Genomic DNA, 15473 nt, shown 5'->3' with positions numbered 1-15473 from the left:
AAGACCCTCCCCTGACTGCAAGTTTTGAATCTGCCTTCTAGCTTTCAGGTTTTCAAAGTGCCTTTCTGTAAGACTGCTGGAGCACAGCAAGGCTGGGACAGGAGTTTGCTGCAGTGCCAGCAGGAAGGGAACCGCTCGGTTCTCTTTTCCATCACTCTCCAACTTGACGGATGCAGGTGAGCAGCTGACCCACAGTGCTGCTGGTTTTCAATCCAGCGAAGCATTTAAACACCTGCTAGGAAAGCGCACAAACCCGTTTGACTTCAGTTTGCCTGCTCATGTGCAAACCGCAGCGTGTGCCTGGCTTAGGGCTCCACACTCTGATGTTTTCCCTTTTGTGCCATCAGGCTCGTTAGTAGCTGCTGCTGGAGATCCTGACTCAGAACAATGGCGAAGGCAAGCGAGCAGCTGCTCTGCGGACTCGGGTCTTGTCAGGAAGAGCTACAAATGCTTGTTCCGCGAGCAGACATCAAGCCACATATATATAGATTTAGTATTAAAGCTAGAGGCTATAATAATGAGTTGTGCAGAAAGCTCACGTTGGTACTATAGAGAAGAAAATGAAGGCAAAACAAAAGTGTTTCAGGAACGCTTTAGCTTCCAGTTTCAAAATGACCCTTCTCAGCTGCACCCAGCCCAGCCTCATCCACTTTGTCCTCGGTGGTGCAAGTCTGAGAATATCCAAACTATGCCAAGGTGTCCCTTCATGGATTTGATCCCAGTTTTAATTTTCTTAATGTTATTCTTTATCTGTCTTTCAGTTACTATAGCGATGAACAAATGCATGCAACAAACACGAGGTCTGGCAGCCTGGGAAGGCGTGTTTGCCTGCAACAGCTGAAAATACCACCAAATTTTTTGAGAAATCAGTTGAAAGATCTTTGCCAAAAATCCTCAGATCTTTCTTTAAAAAATGGGTCCTATCAAACAAGTTGATAATAACTTGTGTTCAATATACATTTAATTTCTGAAACCTTATGTATCTTGTCAGCAAGCAACATATATTGCACTTTGTTGGGTGCTCTGGTTTCTCCTGCATCTACACACAACCAAAGATGTCCCTTTTCCAGGTGCAAGGACCTAAATGGTGAATAATGGGCACGAAACGGATGGCTACAAACCAACTTACTTCTCTGAACTTGTGTGTACTCTGGAACACCCCTTTCCAGTGCAGTTCTGCTCTGAGAAACGACAGCCTGAAGGGCTCACAGTGACCTCCCTCGGGGTGACCCACAAAGCCCAAGAGGTGTTGTATGAGTCCAGCAGTCTGCCTGAATCCGTGCCATGGATTTCACTCAACAGTCAGCCTCCTGGAGTCAGATCTGCCAACGCTTGTAGCCAGAAGTTACATCGAGATGGAGACGCCAAGACGAAGGGCCTTGCCCTGTGGATTGGGTTTCAATTTGTGAGTTATCTGTATCAGCAGTGGCTGTTTCTTAGGGTACACATGGAGCCCACATAGTTATACCAAGGGAATGGGGGACCCTAGTCTCCTGCAGGCCTGGAGATACCAGGAATGGAGGGAATCCAGCTAAACCCTGGAGCTGCAGCTGAAGCTGAGTGCTGGTAGCTGGAGAAGTATCGCTTCATTTCCAAAAGCAGGTCTGGTCAGAAATGCTCCCTGCAGCTGTCAGTACCGAGCCTTATGTTTACATGAGATGTTTACAGGCACTTTCCAAAGGAGAAACTGTCAAAGGCACTGTAGCTTGAAACCCAAAAAATACAAAATGCAGTCCAGGTGTGGAAGGCAAGCATACCTGAGGCTGGAGCTGCTCAGATCCTGTTTTTATGCTCACTTCGATATTGCAATAGGTATTTTAAAAATTCAGATGAAGAGCTGGTTGGGGTGTCCACCTTTGTCAAGACTGAGGTTTGTTAAAGGTCACAGGGCCAGATTTTTCAGCTGCCAAAAGCTCTAATAATGTCAAAGGAACTGGGCTGACACTCAAGTGAAAAATGCACTTGCAGCGTGGCTCTGCTTCCTTTCTGCTATTTCTGCACCCAAACAAACAAACAAACACACACACAAATCCCTGACGTTGGCTTTAAGAGCCGAGAGAGAGAGAGAGAGAGAAGCATCCGAAAGTCTTCGCCAGGACCAAGGGAGACTTGCGCGACCCAAAGCACTGAGATGGAAACTCGAGGCACATGTGCCGGGGAGCGCTGAGGCTGCCGGGGGTGGGGGGGACGAGACGGGCAGAGCCACCCTCGACCCGCGGAGGGGACGGCAGCCCCGCAGCCCCCCGGGCTCCCCGCGGCCGGACGGACCCAACTTTTCTCGGGGTGGGCTGGGGAAGGGACCGCCGGGGGTTTGCGGGGCCGAGCATCCCCGCTGCCCTCCGGGGCGGAGCGGCGCAGAGGCGGGCGCTCTCCGCGGCCGCGGAACGGCGGGGCGGGGGCAGCGCGCCCTGCGCTCGGCAGGCAGCGCCGCAGCCCGGCGGGCGGAGAGCGCGGACCACCCCCCACCCCCCCCGGCACCGCACCGCACCGCACCGCACAGCACCGGAGACCGGCCCGGGCGGCCCCATCCCGCCCCGCCGCCGCCGCGATGAGGAGTCCCGGCCGGGGGGCCGGGCCGTGCGCCGCGGGGCTCTGGCACGGCGATGGTAAGGCGGGGGGAGACCCCGCAGAGGGGCGGCGTGCGGGAGGGGGAGGCGGAGCGGGGGCTCCGGCGGGGGGTCCCGCAGCCCCCGGGCGGGCTCTGCGCCCTCAGCTCCCAGGAGCTTGACCCGAGCCCACTTCGCCCGGCGGTTTTGTCACCGTCTTGGCTCGTTTTGTGCCCGGCTGCGGGGGGCAAACGCACCTGGCCGGGCCGGTGGCCAATGGCCGGGGTAGGAGCCGGGCGTCCCGGCGGAGCGGGACTTCGCCCCGCGGGCGTGCGTGGAGCGACAGGGGGTGACACGGGCATGGCTGAGCGCCACGGTTGCTCGTGTGTGGGAAGGTTGGTGTGTGTGGAATTGCACGGGCGGCCGGCTCTGGGTAGAGGGGTTTTGCGCTGGTGTTTGTTGCCGGCGTGGGTGCCCGCCGGCTGCCATGCCGCCCCTCGACTCGCGGCCTTGAGCAAAGTGCTGGAATTAGCAGCAGCGACCCGCGGGAAGGCGAGAAACGTTATTGCGGCTGGGACAGAGCAGGAGCCCGGTGCCGCTGAGAGAGTTACCAGGCAGAGAGGCTCGTCGGGCTCTGCAGGCGTAGGGAACTTCACTGAAGTGAAGATGCTGAAGGGAAGGTGTTTTTCAGGACTGGAGCTACGGGGATTCAGACAGCTCTGTGCTTGAAGGTGCGCTAGTCATGTCCCTAGTGCAAGGTTTTCCCTGTCACAACCGAGCTATCCAAGCTCTGTACCTGTTCCAGGCTCGCATCGCTGAGCCTAAGCATTTCATCGCTGCTGAACACTGACCTTGCTCAGACTTACTCCAAAGCTGAGGAAAGTTAGTGGGAATCCTGCTCGTGTTTAAGTGCTCTGATTCAGGTATTGGGAGTGGAGCCAGTTTGTGGACCTGACACCAGGAGAGACAGAGCTGTGTCAGTGAGTGAAAAACTAGGGTAATTTCCTCAACCCCCCAGGCATCTCTCCTAGCTCCAAAACAAACTTCCCCTGTGGAAACTTCATAGAAGGGCGAGTAATTAAAACTTTACACAGCTGCAAGTTTCTGCCCCTTCAGGGCAGCGAGGAAGGAGCTAGGTCCTGGTTTGCCAGCTTTAAGCTCCCAGACGGCAGTGGCAGTTGGCCTGGACAGGGCTTTGAAGTGTGTGATGTCATTATGACTTCTTTTTAAAAATAAAATACTTTTCTTTTAATGGGAAAATTGCCCTGTGTTTCTTGAAGCAGAAGCATTTTCTCTGTCCCGTCTTACAGCACTTGGCTGTTTTTGCTTGGGATAGCAAAGGCAAGGTAGAGGTTTTTTTAGGAGATTATTTGGACTTTGTTATTGTAGCAGCGGGTGATGGATGGCCCGGCTGAGGTCAGTCTCCGGGGCAGACAGCTTGGGATGTTGCAGCAGTTTGGGCAGTACCGCTCTTCGGGGGAAGACCAGTGGTGCGGGAGCTGCAGATGCACCCACCCCTGCTCCCAGGTAGGGGGAACCCGGGGTCCCAGCTCCCTGCAGTGTTCCAGCCAGGAGAGGGAACTCCTGCGATGTGCAAGGAGCAGCAGCAGCCTTCCTCTCCTCTGGAAAGGTCTTCACTGCTTCCTTTCTTCTCTCCCAGCCTGACCTCGGCACTGTCAATACCGTCCGTTGAAAAACAAACATATAAGTGAACCTGTGTGTTTGCTTAAATAATAAGTACTTACACATTAAGGTGTCTTATTTCCTTAAACAGTCCCCTACTGGGGATAAACATAAATAGTTTAATTTGCCCAGGACTTTGTAAGCACTGATTTAAAAGTAAGAGGAGCAAGTGCACTGACTGCGCGTGTTGGCTCATTAAAGCCCTCTAGGAAACCTCCAAATCGTACATGCAGCTCCTCTGCGCCAACTGTGTTCCTGTGAGTGCCATCAGTGGTTCTCCCCCACCTCCTCCCCCCCGTCCTCTGGAGCCAGCTGGCACATCTGGTTTTCCATGTTTGCTCCCCTTTTCCAAGTAGTCCTTATCTCCAGGAAATCTGAGGCAGGACAAAGAGCAAGGCACTCCTCCAGGCAAGGGTGCCTGCCAGCATGGGTCTAAGTCCTTTGGGTGAGAACTGTCTGTCTGGACCTGGTGGAAGGGTTTGCCAGATGAATGCGAGGGAGATATGGCTTGACGTGGGACAGAGGACTGCAGGCAGAGTGTGGCGAGAGTTGGAGAACACCTCTCGTGCTTTCTGTGCTCCTCTGCTCCTGGGCTGGAGACAGCAGGAGACAGTGCCTGGAGGGGATCCAGACACCGGTCCAGCAGTGGGCAGGGACGGTGGAAGGAGCTGAGTTCCTTGAGGTGAGGGCTGCGGTGTCCTCTGTGGGGACTGACCACGCTTCCTGCTGCCTCCTGCACTGTGGGAGCAGCAAGTGAAGGGTGAGGAGCGCATGCCAAGAAGGTGCGAGGAGGCAACATATTGCCTTGCACAGCAAACTGTCACACTACACAATATGGAAATCTTCCTCGTGCGTTTGTGTTTGAAACCCAAGCTGTCATTTGAGTGCAAAGCAGGGGCGTGCTGTCCTTCCAACACTTGCTGGTGTATAGGAGCAGAGAAGCCGGGTAGGATTGCCCCATGCCTGGGGCGGCTCGTAGGTGCAGATGCCCAGATTGTGTAAATGAAAGTAATCTTGGTGATTTCGTTGAGGAGCCACGCTGATTTAAGCTGCCTGGGGTTCTAGCAGAAGGACTGTGGTGCGCGTTGGTATAAATACTGAGAATTCTGCAGCTAAACATCTCGGGTGAGAGTGTGCCAAGTTGAAAGAGCCTCCTGTGTCAGGTCATAACGATCACTAAGCTCCTGAGGGTTAAAGAAAATCTTCTCTCCTGGGAAGACTACTAATTAATTATCCACTTAGGGCTTCCCTAGCCCTTTGCTGAAAAAGACAGTGATGAGTGCCAAGTTAGAGACCCCTCTCTGTTCTGATGGGACAGTTCCTGTGCTTGATTCCTCAGGTAGTGTCTCAAAAAAATTTCCGAGTCTAAGAAGACCAATACACCAAATTAAATGGCAGAGATGTTTGTTTGGAAACCCGGTTGATTGCTGTAGGAAGCGGAGTTTTTCCACACTGTAAGGATGCTGGAGAAAAGGAGGCTGAGGGGAGACCTTCTTGCTCTCTACAACTGCCCAAAAGGAGGGTGTCCAGAGGTGGGGGTCGGTCTCTTCTCCCAAGTGACAGGCAATAGGACAAGAGGAAACGGCCTCAAGTTGTGCCAGGGGAGGTTCAGACCGGATATTTGGAAGAAATTTTTACACTGAAAGGGTTATTAAGCATTGTAACAGGCTGCCCAGGGAAGTGGTTGAGGCACCATCCCTGGAGGTATTTAAAAGACCGGTCGACGTAGTGCTTAGAGATGTGGTTTAGTGATGGTTTTTCTCAAGAGTGACGTTGATGGTTGGACTTGATGATCTGAAAAGTCCCTTCCAACCCGGGTGATTCTATGGTTCTGTGATTTTGTTGGGGGCTGCCTTTCTTCTGGAAAAGCAGGTGGTTGTCAGCATGATCTAACCTTTGCCTCAGCTGGTGCAGAGGGTGGATTACCTCCCACAGGAGCCTTCGTGTGTGGGTCAGGAGATGGGAGAGGGATGAGCCATATGCTTGTTCTCTCAGCTAACATGAAACCGAAACCGGTATTTTCGAAGCAGCTGACTTTAATCTGGTCTTGTTGTGTAATTCCATTAGACTTATTTTTCTTAGACCAAATAATCCAATTCAGGCCCCTCCTCAACCCTAATGCGTTCGAGTGGCTGCAGACATATGGGTTACAGTGAGAGACGCAGCCAGCAATGCATGGTGGAAAGCAAATTACTCTGTAAGAAGACAAATTGAACTTTGACAATTTTATGTGATTAGGGGAACAATTAGAGAAAATAGTGGGAGGTGCACTCTCCCAGTGGTTCATGCACTGGTGGGGATGGGTGGTGGGGTGGCAGCTGCTCTCCAGGGCGAGAGTCATCCCTGAGCATCCCACCCAGGGCGCGGTGGTGTTGGCGTGCAGCGACAGCCCACCCCAGTTCTGTCTCCAGGGAAGATAATGGTGAAAAGCCACTTGCTGGCCTTCTGTGATGGTGATGCTGGGGTGTTTTAGCCATGTCCTGATGCAGACAGGAGGGTTTGTTTATTTGTAGATGATCTGGGATTTACAAAGCCACGAGTTGGTGTTGTCTGGTGCGGCAGGAGTTGGATCTGGACCTTTTCCACAAAGTTGAGCAGGGAGAGCATTTTCTTCTGGGTTCTCCCCTTTTCTCCCGGGATCCCTGGGTCTATATTTCACTGAGCCGAGGCAGGAGTTCAGTGCCCTGCCTTCAGTATATCTCATCCCCACCTCCTCCACCCCACCCTCGTCTCCTCCATCTGTAGAGGCGCTCACACCCACAGCATTGTTTAAAGTCAGTGAGCTCTGCGTAGGCTCAACACCTCTCCAAACCGGGCCTGTGTGGTCTCGCTCACACGTGGACCCATTCCCAGCCGCATCCCCACGCTCCCTCTGGCTCCCTCCTGAACTGGGAGCCTGTCTTCTCGTCTCTGGCTGGGACAGGGTCATGTTCAGCCGCACACTGCGAAGCTGAGGTCGTGGCCAGTGGCTACTGTTCAGCGCTTGCGTTGCGGCAGCACAGCTTACAGCCGCAAGCGCCGGAGCCGCCGTTGGCTACGGCAGAGCAGCAGGACGAGGACTTCATCCCAGCTTAGAGCAAGTGAAGCAAAGGGCTGGCGTGGGGTGATGACAGGGCACTTGCTCAGCCATCTGCTTGGGCTCCGTTTGCTCACATTGCTGTGAGGCTCGTTATTTCCTTTGACTGGCTTCCCCCCTTTGGGTTTGAGACGGCACGGACAAGTTCTGCCCTTATTATAGTTCCCATGGAGACAGATTTGATGCCATACATTAAAGGGGGTGAGGCACAGTCAGCTCTTGCCTGGGCCAGCAGTTCCCCCTGTTCATCAGGGGGATGCACGGCACCTCTCCCAGAGGGAACCCTGGCTCGGGGTCTTTGTCAGGTTCTTTGTCTTCAGAAACACCCCCTGAACCATGTCCTCCTCTCTTATTCTTTCTGTGTGGGGCACAGCAGGAGTGTCTGATTCTTGCCGCCGTTGGACTCTGGCACCCCTGGGGACACCTACGCTGTGGCTAGTCCTGCCTGAAGGTTTCTACCTTTATGCTTGAATTTCCTTGAAATTGAGTAAACTTTGACATCATTCCTTTCAGCATCTGAGCAGCCACTCTTGTAGCATCCGTGAAAAGCTCACAATACCATCTTTAAATGCAGAAGGGTTAATTTGGACTGATGTATGGCAACAAACAAATCCATCTCTCTTACGGTGTACCATGCCTGCTTGAACATTAGGAAGGTCACAGATGCCACCGTTAAAGCTTTTCTCAGACGTCTCTCTGAGAGGACTTGAAGGATGCAGCTGAACGTTTGGATCCAACAAATGAACTCTTCCGTGCATGAGTCCTTGCTCATCAGGCAAGAAGGTGTCCTGAGGTATCCTGAGGTGTCCTGACTCTAGTGGGGCACCTGAGCTGAGTGCGTACGACTGGACCCTTGTAGTGAAGTGATTGGCTCGTTCCATATGGCCCAGAAAAGTTGGAGGAGAATGTTTGTGGCAATCTGCTGACGTGATGGCCTCTCTTATGGTGTGCCGTGGCTGCTTTAATGTTAGTGAAGTCAAAGCTGACACCATTAAAGCCCTTCTCAGAGATCTGCCTGAGAGGACCTGAAGGCTGCAGCTGATTTTAGGTGAGTCAAAGCAGTGGAACGTGCTTCTTTTTTATGGGCCCTCCATGGGGATGTTACGAAAACCTGTTTTCCTTAACAGGAAAAACTACTGAGCAAAATTTTTATCATTCAGCAGAGAAAAAGAAATAAAATAAAAGCCCCAAACCAGGCAGCGTTGTACCCAGAAAAATAAGGGAAGGTAATAGCAATGAATAGAAATTAGAACATGTAGGTGTCTGATAAGGGAGGCTAAAGGAATCAGTGAAATAGTAATGAGCAGGAGGGTTAAAGATGAAGAGAAAGCATCTTCCAAGTAAGTGCATTAGGAATCAACATAACACTATGTCCAGCGTAACTCCTTTGCTGGATTCAAATGGTAGAGTCATAACAGGAAAAGAGAGCGTTAGATTAAAGACCAGCATATGGTCTTTATGGACCATTGGAATACTGATATTCTCCAAATCACCCTTCTCCCTGGCAAAAGGTACCATCTGCTGTTGCTATCACCAGACTTCCGGGTGAGAAAAAGTCCTGGCCGGGTAGTCAAGGAGCAGAAATTGTCATTATAATAATACCTTCCTCTTAACCTACTACATTTTTTTTCACTCTGTACGCTTTACTGAAGACAACAATGCTGTTAATTCATTCTTTTGGAAAGGATGCTGAGAGAAAAGCGGACTTCTCTAAATCACCGTTGGTGGTTAGCAGCAGGGCCAGGTATAAACCCCTGTTCTGCAGAGCCCCGGCCGCTTGCCTGTGGTCTGGCGGTGTCTGTGGCACAGGTGCTGATATACTCTATGTTACTGCGGCGCTGCACTGATTTATGCCAGTGAAGAGGGGCACATCCACGGAAAAACAGATTCCAAAGCTAAAAAATCTTGCCCACCTTGAAGCTGACAGTAGTATTATCACTAATTTAATCTGGGGATTTTTAAAGCCAGAACAGGACTTCTCCGATCATCTTGTCCGCTCTCCTACCTACAAAAGAAAGGCATAAACAAAAGAAAAACCGTAGCTAAGGAAGTGTCTTCATGATTAATTCCAAAATATCAGATGGGGAATAATAAAAAAGAAATAAACCAGTTGTTTTCCTTAATAATAATAGAAGAAAAAAAAAAAGAAGCCCAAACCCTGTTTAAATCCTCACTTGACTGTGAGGATTTCCAAACAGCCCATATAACAGTGTCTGGAAGGACTGAATGGAAGGAAATGATTTCAGGCAGTGGTTTGACCCTTTTTGGTCTTCTCGGAGCAAACTCCAGGCTGTTCCTGGGAGTTTTGTTCTGTGAGAAGGCACACGGTCTTCTTCTGGTTGGTGCGGTGCCAGGTGGAGCGTGTACAGGGAGAAGAGACTCGGGGCTCGCTGCTGGAGACTAGACCTGGCATGCTGCATTGTGCCTCGCTTTATGAGCACGGCTGTTGGAATTGGCAGGGCATCTCGAGAAGTGAGGTCCTATTTACTGGGCAGAAGATGAATAGGGACCCGTGTGAGGAAGAAAAGTTGATGCTGGCACTGCAGCATCCTCCTTGGGGGCGGGCAGGGTGCCGGAGGCTGAGTGTGCAGTGGGGGAGCTGCGTTTCTGGCATGGGTGAGCTCCCAGAGAGGAGCCAGCCTTCAGAGCCACCCTCTTGGATGGTGTTGCCATTCTCCTCCCTGCCAGCTGGGCAGCTCCTTTCCTTTGCTCTCTTCCCCATCCCCGGTGCACTTATGCCATCATTCATATGGAGCTGAGATGACTTTTGAACCTGATTTAGTACGAATGGGCATATGCTAAGCATTAGAAACCAAAAGGTCCTGAGGAGCCTTCCAGGACCTACTCTGAAGCCAGTGTATTCTGGGATGAAACCAAGAGACTTAGCTCAGTGCCATGGAGATGCTGTCTGCTGGAGACAGGACCTGCTTGGTGTTCTGGGAGGGTATTGCAGGTCTCTCCTGCCTAACCTTAGGCAAATTACTGATATCCTGCTACTGCCAGCAAGAAGTAGAACTTTGGTGCTTCACCTTCTAGCTTGAAGTGTGGCAGGAAGAGCACCACAGGTCCCCAAGAGCGGCGGGTGCTGCTTGTCCTGCAGGACAGCCGGCACAGGTGGAGCAGCCAGGTTCACCTCCCAGCATCGTGTTATGCAGGAAAGCCTCGCAGCACGCATGGGTGACAGAAAGTTTTCTCGACTTCCATAGGCTGCATGAATCAGAAAATACTCTGCTGTGCACAGCCTTCATGCCTGGAGGGGCAGAAGAGGGAGGAAGGCAGCGGCTGGATGGGGCAGGTAGGAGGTGACTGAATATCTGGGGCTTGCGGCGTCCTGCTTCATTCTAGGAGATTTCTAGAAAAAGAATTATTTTCTAGAAAAGGAAGACTTTTTTTTTTTTTTTTTTCTGAAAAGGGAGAATACAGTCAACGTGCTGTGGGGCACTTGTAAGGCCCGAGAGACTCTTCTGGGTTGGATTTGCTTGTGGTGTGGTGTGCAGTGCTGTGGGTCTGCGCTTCACCCCGCTGCCCTCATTCCAAGGAGGGTGGGTGAGAATTTGGTGAAAGTAAAATGGGACCGGTGGCAGAGAGACCCACTGTGCAAGCACGTACGGGACAGTTGCTTGAAGCCAGCTGCTGCTGGTGGAAGTCGAAGTTCATTTTCCTTCCGCCTTTTTGGCTTCATCCACTTTCCATTCTGGAGTTATCCATGTTCTTGGATCCAACCTTCAGGTCATGTCGCACGTGGACCTGCTCTCAGGGACACAGGCAATTCAGCATCTGCAATTTCCGAGTCTTTCAACAGAAGCCAAGCATAGGGGCATGTCAGAGAAGTGCAAAGTAAGCATCTCGTTGCTAGTGTGAGTTTAAGAGCCTTGCGGGTCGGGGGAAAATCACAGGAGTTGATTAAAAACTAATTGCAAAGATGCCTTTTATGAGTGCATGATTTTCTGTGCATTCTGCTTGGCTGCATTATCTTATTGATTGGATCCCCTCTATTATAACTGATGAAAAAAACCAACCAGCCCTATCTGCACTTCTGTTTACATTTAATAAAATAAAGCAAGCGTTACTCGCACAACGATGATTAAAAAATAACCAGGAAAGACGGAAATCAGAGGAAGAAGTGAATTGTTTTTCCTCTGCCCATTCAGTTCAGGATTTCCCCGATCCCATGGGTAACCATTACCACTGAAGGAAGTAACTGCTAAAAGAGAGGAGAGAAACGGGCTCTTCATGAGACACCATGGTGTGTGAGACCGGTGGGTGACAGTCTGTCGTGAAGTCAGAGCAAAGTCAGCGCAAATATCTGCAAAGACCATTGTCCAATCTAAATTATTAGCTCATAGAAGAAAAGCATGTCAGGCAGCCAGCACTGAGCTTTGGCTCTCTCCTTTCTTGTCTCCATCTATCTCATTTCTTGTCCCCATGACCATCACAGAGCCTTGACTAAATTCCCCTTAATACTTGCAGTAATCCTTGAAATAGGGGCATGATATTGTTCTGGGGGGGAAACCAAGTGAAGCAATTTGCCCAGGGCAGCCGAGGATACCCCGGGCAGAGCAGAGACTCCAGTTCTGGCTTTCCATAACTAAAGCCATAACCATTGACCCCTGAGACCCTCCTGTGTCCACAGCTGTGATTGCCCCCAGTATTCCTTCCTTGGGCAGCTGCTGGAACACCCTTCCTATATGCTGTGCATGCACCAGGCCAGTTTCTCTTTGCATCTTCCTTTCTACATATTAAAGTGCTCCAACAGGGAATATCTCCTTCCTCCGTGGCTCCCTTGAGCATCAGCTCTTGTCCAGCTCTCTCTTTAACTGCATTGGCCTACAGTGAATATGAGATCGTTGGTTCAGTTTTTAGGTCAGGCACTACAGGGACAGCAGAAGGAGGAACGTGGGCTCTGGTCACCAAGGATTTTGTAATTCAATGCGACACGTGTCTTGCATGTGATGTTTTTGGGGTTATGACCTTGTGCTTTCCTGAGGTGTCTATTTTTTATTTATATGGGCACATTAGAAACGCTGACATTGGGATTTGGGTTGATTTTGCCTAGAATTGTTGATAGTTTCTTCAACAGGGACTTTAAAGTTTTTATTCTGAAATTATCACAGTAGGGGGCCCACAGTGATGTTTTACGTTGCAATGCCATGACCATGGGGTGCTAATAAACTGCCATTAAATTCACCATAGTATCTCACTGTTTGGTTGGTAAATACACATTGCATGAAAAAAATCTCCTACTCAGCAAATCGTGCTTCCAATGAATTACATGTGAGATATCAATGGGAATTAGGGCTAGATTAAGGTCTAGCTTCTTCAAATTAACTGCGTAGTTCTAGGAAGTGCAGCTCCTTCTTGGCAGCACAAGTTCCCTGCTGGCTCTTCTTGCGGAGTGCACCCACGTACATGGTGACCCCCATGGCCAGGGTTGGGACCTCAGGGTTTACTTTGCTGAGCCAGGACATTGTCCTGGTTTTGCTTTAAAGCTGACAAAGTCACAGGGACAAAAAAGGCACTCGAACTGCCTTTAAGAGAGGAAAGGATCTTGGGCTAAGGAGATAAGGCGGTTCCCTGGAATCATTCGTACTTCACCAGAGTGATGGACATGATAATAACTAGGAAGGGTGATAAATGAAATAACTCTGATAGAAAATGTCGGCAGGGAACTCCCGGTGAAAGAGCAAATTCTGCACCTCGGTGCCAGGAGATGGAACTCTATTAATACCAAAAAAAGATCAGATAGAAGAAGCAAAGGTGTGGCATGTGGATTTTGACTTGGGTTATTATCCTTCAAGATAGTAAATGAAGGAAAATAACATTTGGCAAATAAATTGGATTTCGGCTCTGACACCAACCCCCAGGCAGTGCCTTGAAATCCTGCCAGAAGACCCATTTCAGGAAGTTTTTGGCCTGGTTTATAAACTGCAGAGGTGACAAACAAATCTCATGCGTCTGCAGGTCTGGTCAGGGCTGAATCCGGAATCCCAGCTTTCCAAGGCTTCATCGTTTTACCGTTCAGTTTTGCCAGGTCCAACAATCTACCTCAGGCCTTTATTGAACATCAGCTATTTACAGCCATCTCCACAGATTTTTGCCTCGCTGTGATGATGCTGTTGCAGTCCTTCATCTCCCCTGCCCCTGCCCTTCTGTTCCCACCAGCCTTGCTCTTCAGTGTCCGTGCTTAGTGCGCTCACATCAGTCATTAAGGAGGAAGCCACTAGTATTAATAATACACGGCTATGGCTGTACTAGCTGGTGTCCCAGAGGATCAGCCAGTCCCTCGCAAAGGTGGACTTATGGCAGTGCAGATGTAGGTCTGGGGTGCTCTGGGTCTCCCGTTGCTACTAGTTCTTCCTGGGCTGAAGTGCTGAAGAAGGAGGAGCCCTGGTTTGCTGGGGTTTTCGTGAACGAGTGCAGACGTTGCTGTGTAGTTCTAGGAAAAGGCAAAAATTAAAAGGTGAGGAGGAGGTTGTGCAGAGCATGGGCTGTGTATGGATGCGCAGAAAGCTCTGAAACCTCCTGGAGAAACGAGTAAGTGCTGGGATGTGGCAGAGGAGATACTCAGCATGGTCTGCGAAGGGGAAGCTGTTCCTCTTGAACACACAGCAGCTTTCTTGGCATCTCTCATACTTCCTAAATTAACTTACAGAAAATGCCCTGGTCAAAAGAGGGTTTCTGGACATGTATTTTCCTAGCAGGCTGATAGCATGGTGAGGTGGATGACGAGAGGCAGACAGGGTACAATACGAGCCAGAAGGCGCCAAGTTTAGCTTCCCTGCTCAGCCTCAGGGTTTTGGACAAGGCTGCCAGCTTTGTCTTCAAGGAAGAGCCTTCAATTTTGCTTTAAGCCCGTTTAGGGGAAGAGCTTTTAATTCCAGGTCAAGCTTTAGGGTTGCCTTCTCCATAGGACAGCTCTGGGGACCCGGCTGGCATCTCGCGCGTTTCCAGGTTCCTCCCATTTGCAGCACCGTCGGGGTGTCGGGGCGCGCGTTTGCTAATCGCTCTGAGCCAAGCCTGTGAGCCAGGGACGCCGGCATTTGCTTGGTGAGGAATGAAACGGGCCTTGAAAGCTAATTTATATTTCAGGTTACTTTGTAGTTCTTGGGTAAATTGGATAATTGCATGGTTTGCATTTGATGTAACATAGTCCCAGACCTTCCCTGTCTTCTACCTACGCTCGGCGGCCCTTTTGGGCAGATTTTGGAGCCCCTGCCTTGGTGGGTGGTTGCTGAGGGGGCACAGCCCATGTACTCCCGTCCTGTTTTGCTAATCCCCGTGCTGCCCTGCTCTGCTGCAGCCATCATCGCTCCAGGACTCACTTGTCCAGGCGGAATGACAAGGGAGAAGCTTGGGGACAGATGGAGTGTTGCCAGTAGCCGAGCTTTCCTGCTGCGTGGCACTCTGGTGGTGAGCGGGACTGCGGTCTGCGAGCACACGCCGTTATTTATTATTAGCAAGAATGATAACGGTGGCAGCAGATTGACTGCGTCTCTGGCTCATCCGTGTTTATCCGCATCCCGAGAACTCCCTGCCTTCCCCCTTGGCATCGCCGCCTGACGGATGAGCTGTGAGGTATTCGGGGATGTTTGGCTCTGGGTTTCTCAGTCAATTCCTCTCCCTTCCACAGCCACATCCCTCCTCTTTAGCAAACATCCCACCCAATTCTTCATTACTCTGTGGGTCCCTGGACATTTATTATTACAGCTTTTGTTTATTTAAAAACAAACATACAAAAAAAAATTAGCAACGAGAGCCCAGATCAAGGATCCAAAAATAGGGAACCCAAGAGAGACTGAAAGCTCTGATCTTGGCACACGAGAACATTTTTAGGTGATGAAGACTTAAAAAAGCCCGGCTAAAAGCAACAACAGCAAGAAAAGCACCCCAAAGACGTCTGCAGTGAAAAATGGCAAACACAGCGCACACTGATTATCATCCTTCACCGAAGCTCAAACCCCAGGCAAAAATAGTGTCAGGCACGGGACGCCGCGCAGCACCGCTGGTACAGCATCAGGCGGCCGGCGCAGTGCGACGGCATGGGATGGACCTTCCCGGCCTCGCATCGCTGCCTGCGCTCCCACCGCGCTCCTGCGGGGAAAGTGTCCCCTGGTGGGGCTGTGCGGTGACAGCCCTGGCCCTCGGCGCCCTGCGACGGCAGCCGGGGA

General features: G+C 50.9%; 1 protein-coding gene across 1 annotated transcript in view; it reads left to right on the top strand.

Moving 5' to 3' along the window:
* The first annotated feature begins 2187 nt into the window (after positions 1–2187).
* The window catches only part of HTR4 (5-hydroxytryptamine receptor 4), a 139321-nt gene continuing 126035 nt past the window's right edge, over positions 2188–15473 (top strand). The window contains exon 1 of the mRNA XM_063348680.1: positions 2188–2606. The gene's annotated coding sequence lies outside the window, so the exon portion shown is untranslated. The remainder of the gene's footprint in view (positions 2607–15473) is intronic.

This window comes from Chroicocephalus ridibundus, chromosome 11, assembly GCF_963924245.1.
Source record: "Chroicocephalus ridibundus chromosome 11, bChrRid1.1, whole genome shotgun sequence".
Lineage (NCBI taxonomy): Eukaryota > Metazoa > Chordata > Aves > Charadriiformes > Laridae > Chroicocephalus > Chroicocephalus ridibundus.
This window is presented reverse-complemented; position numbering and strand designations above follow the sequence as displayed.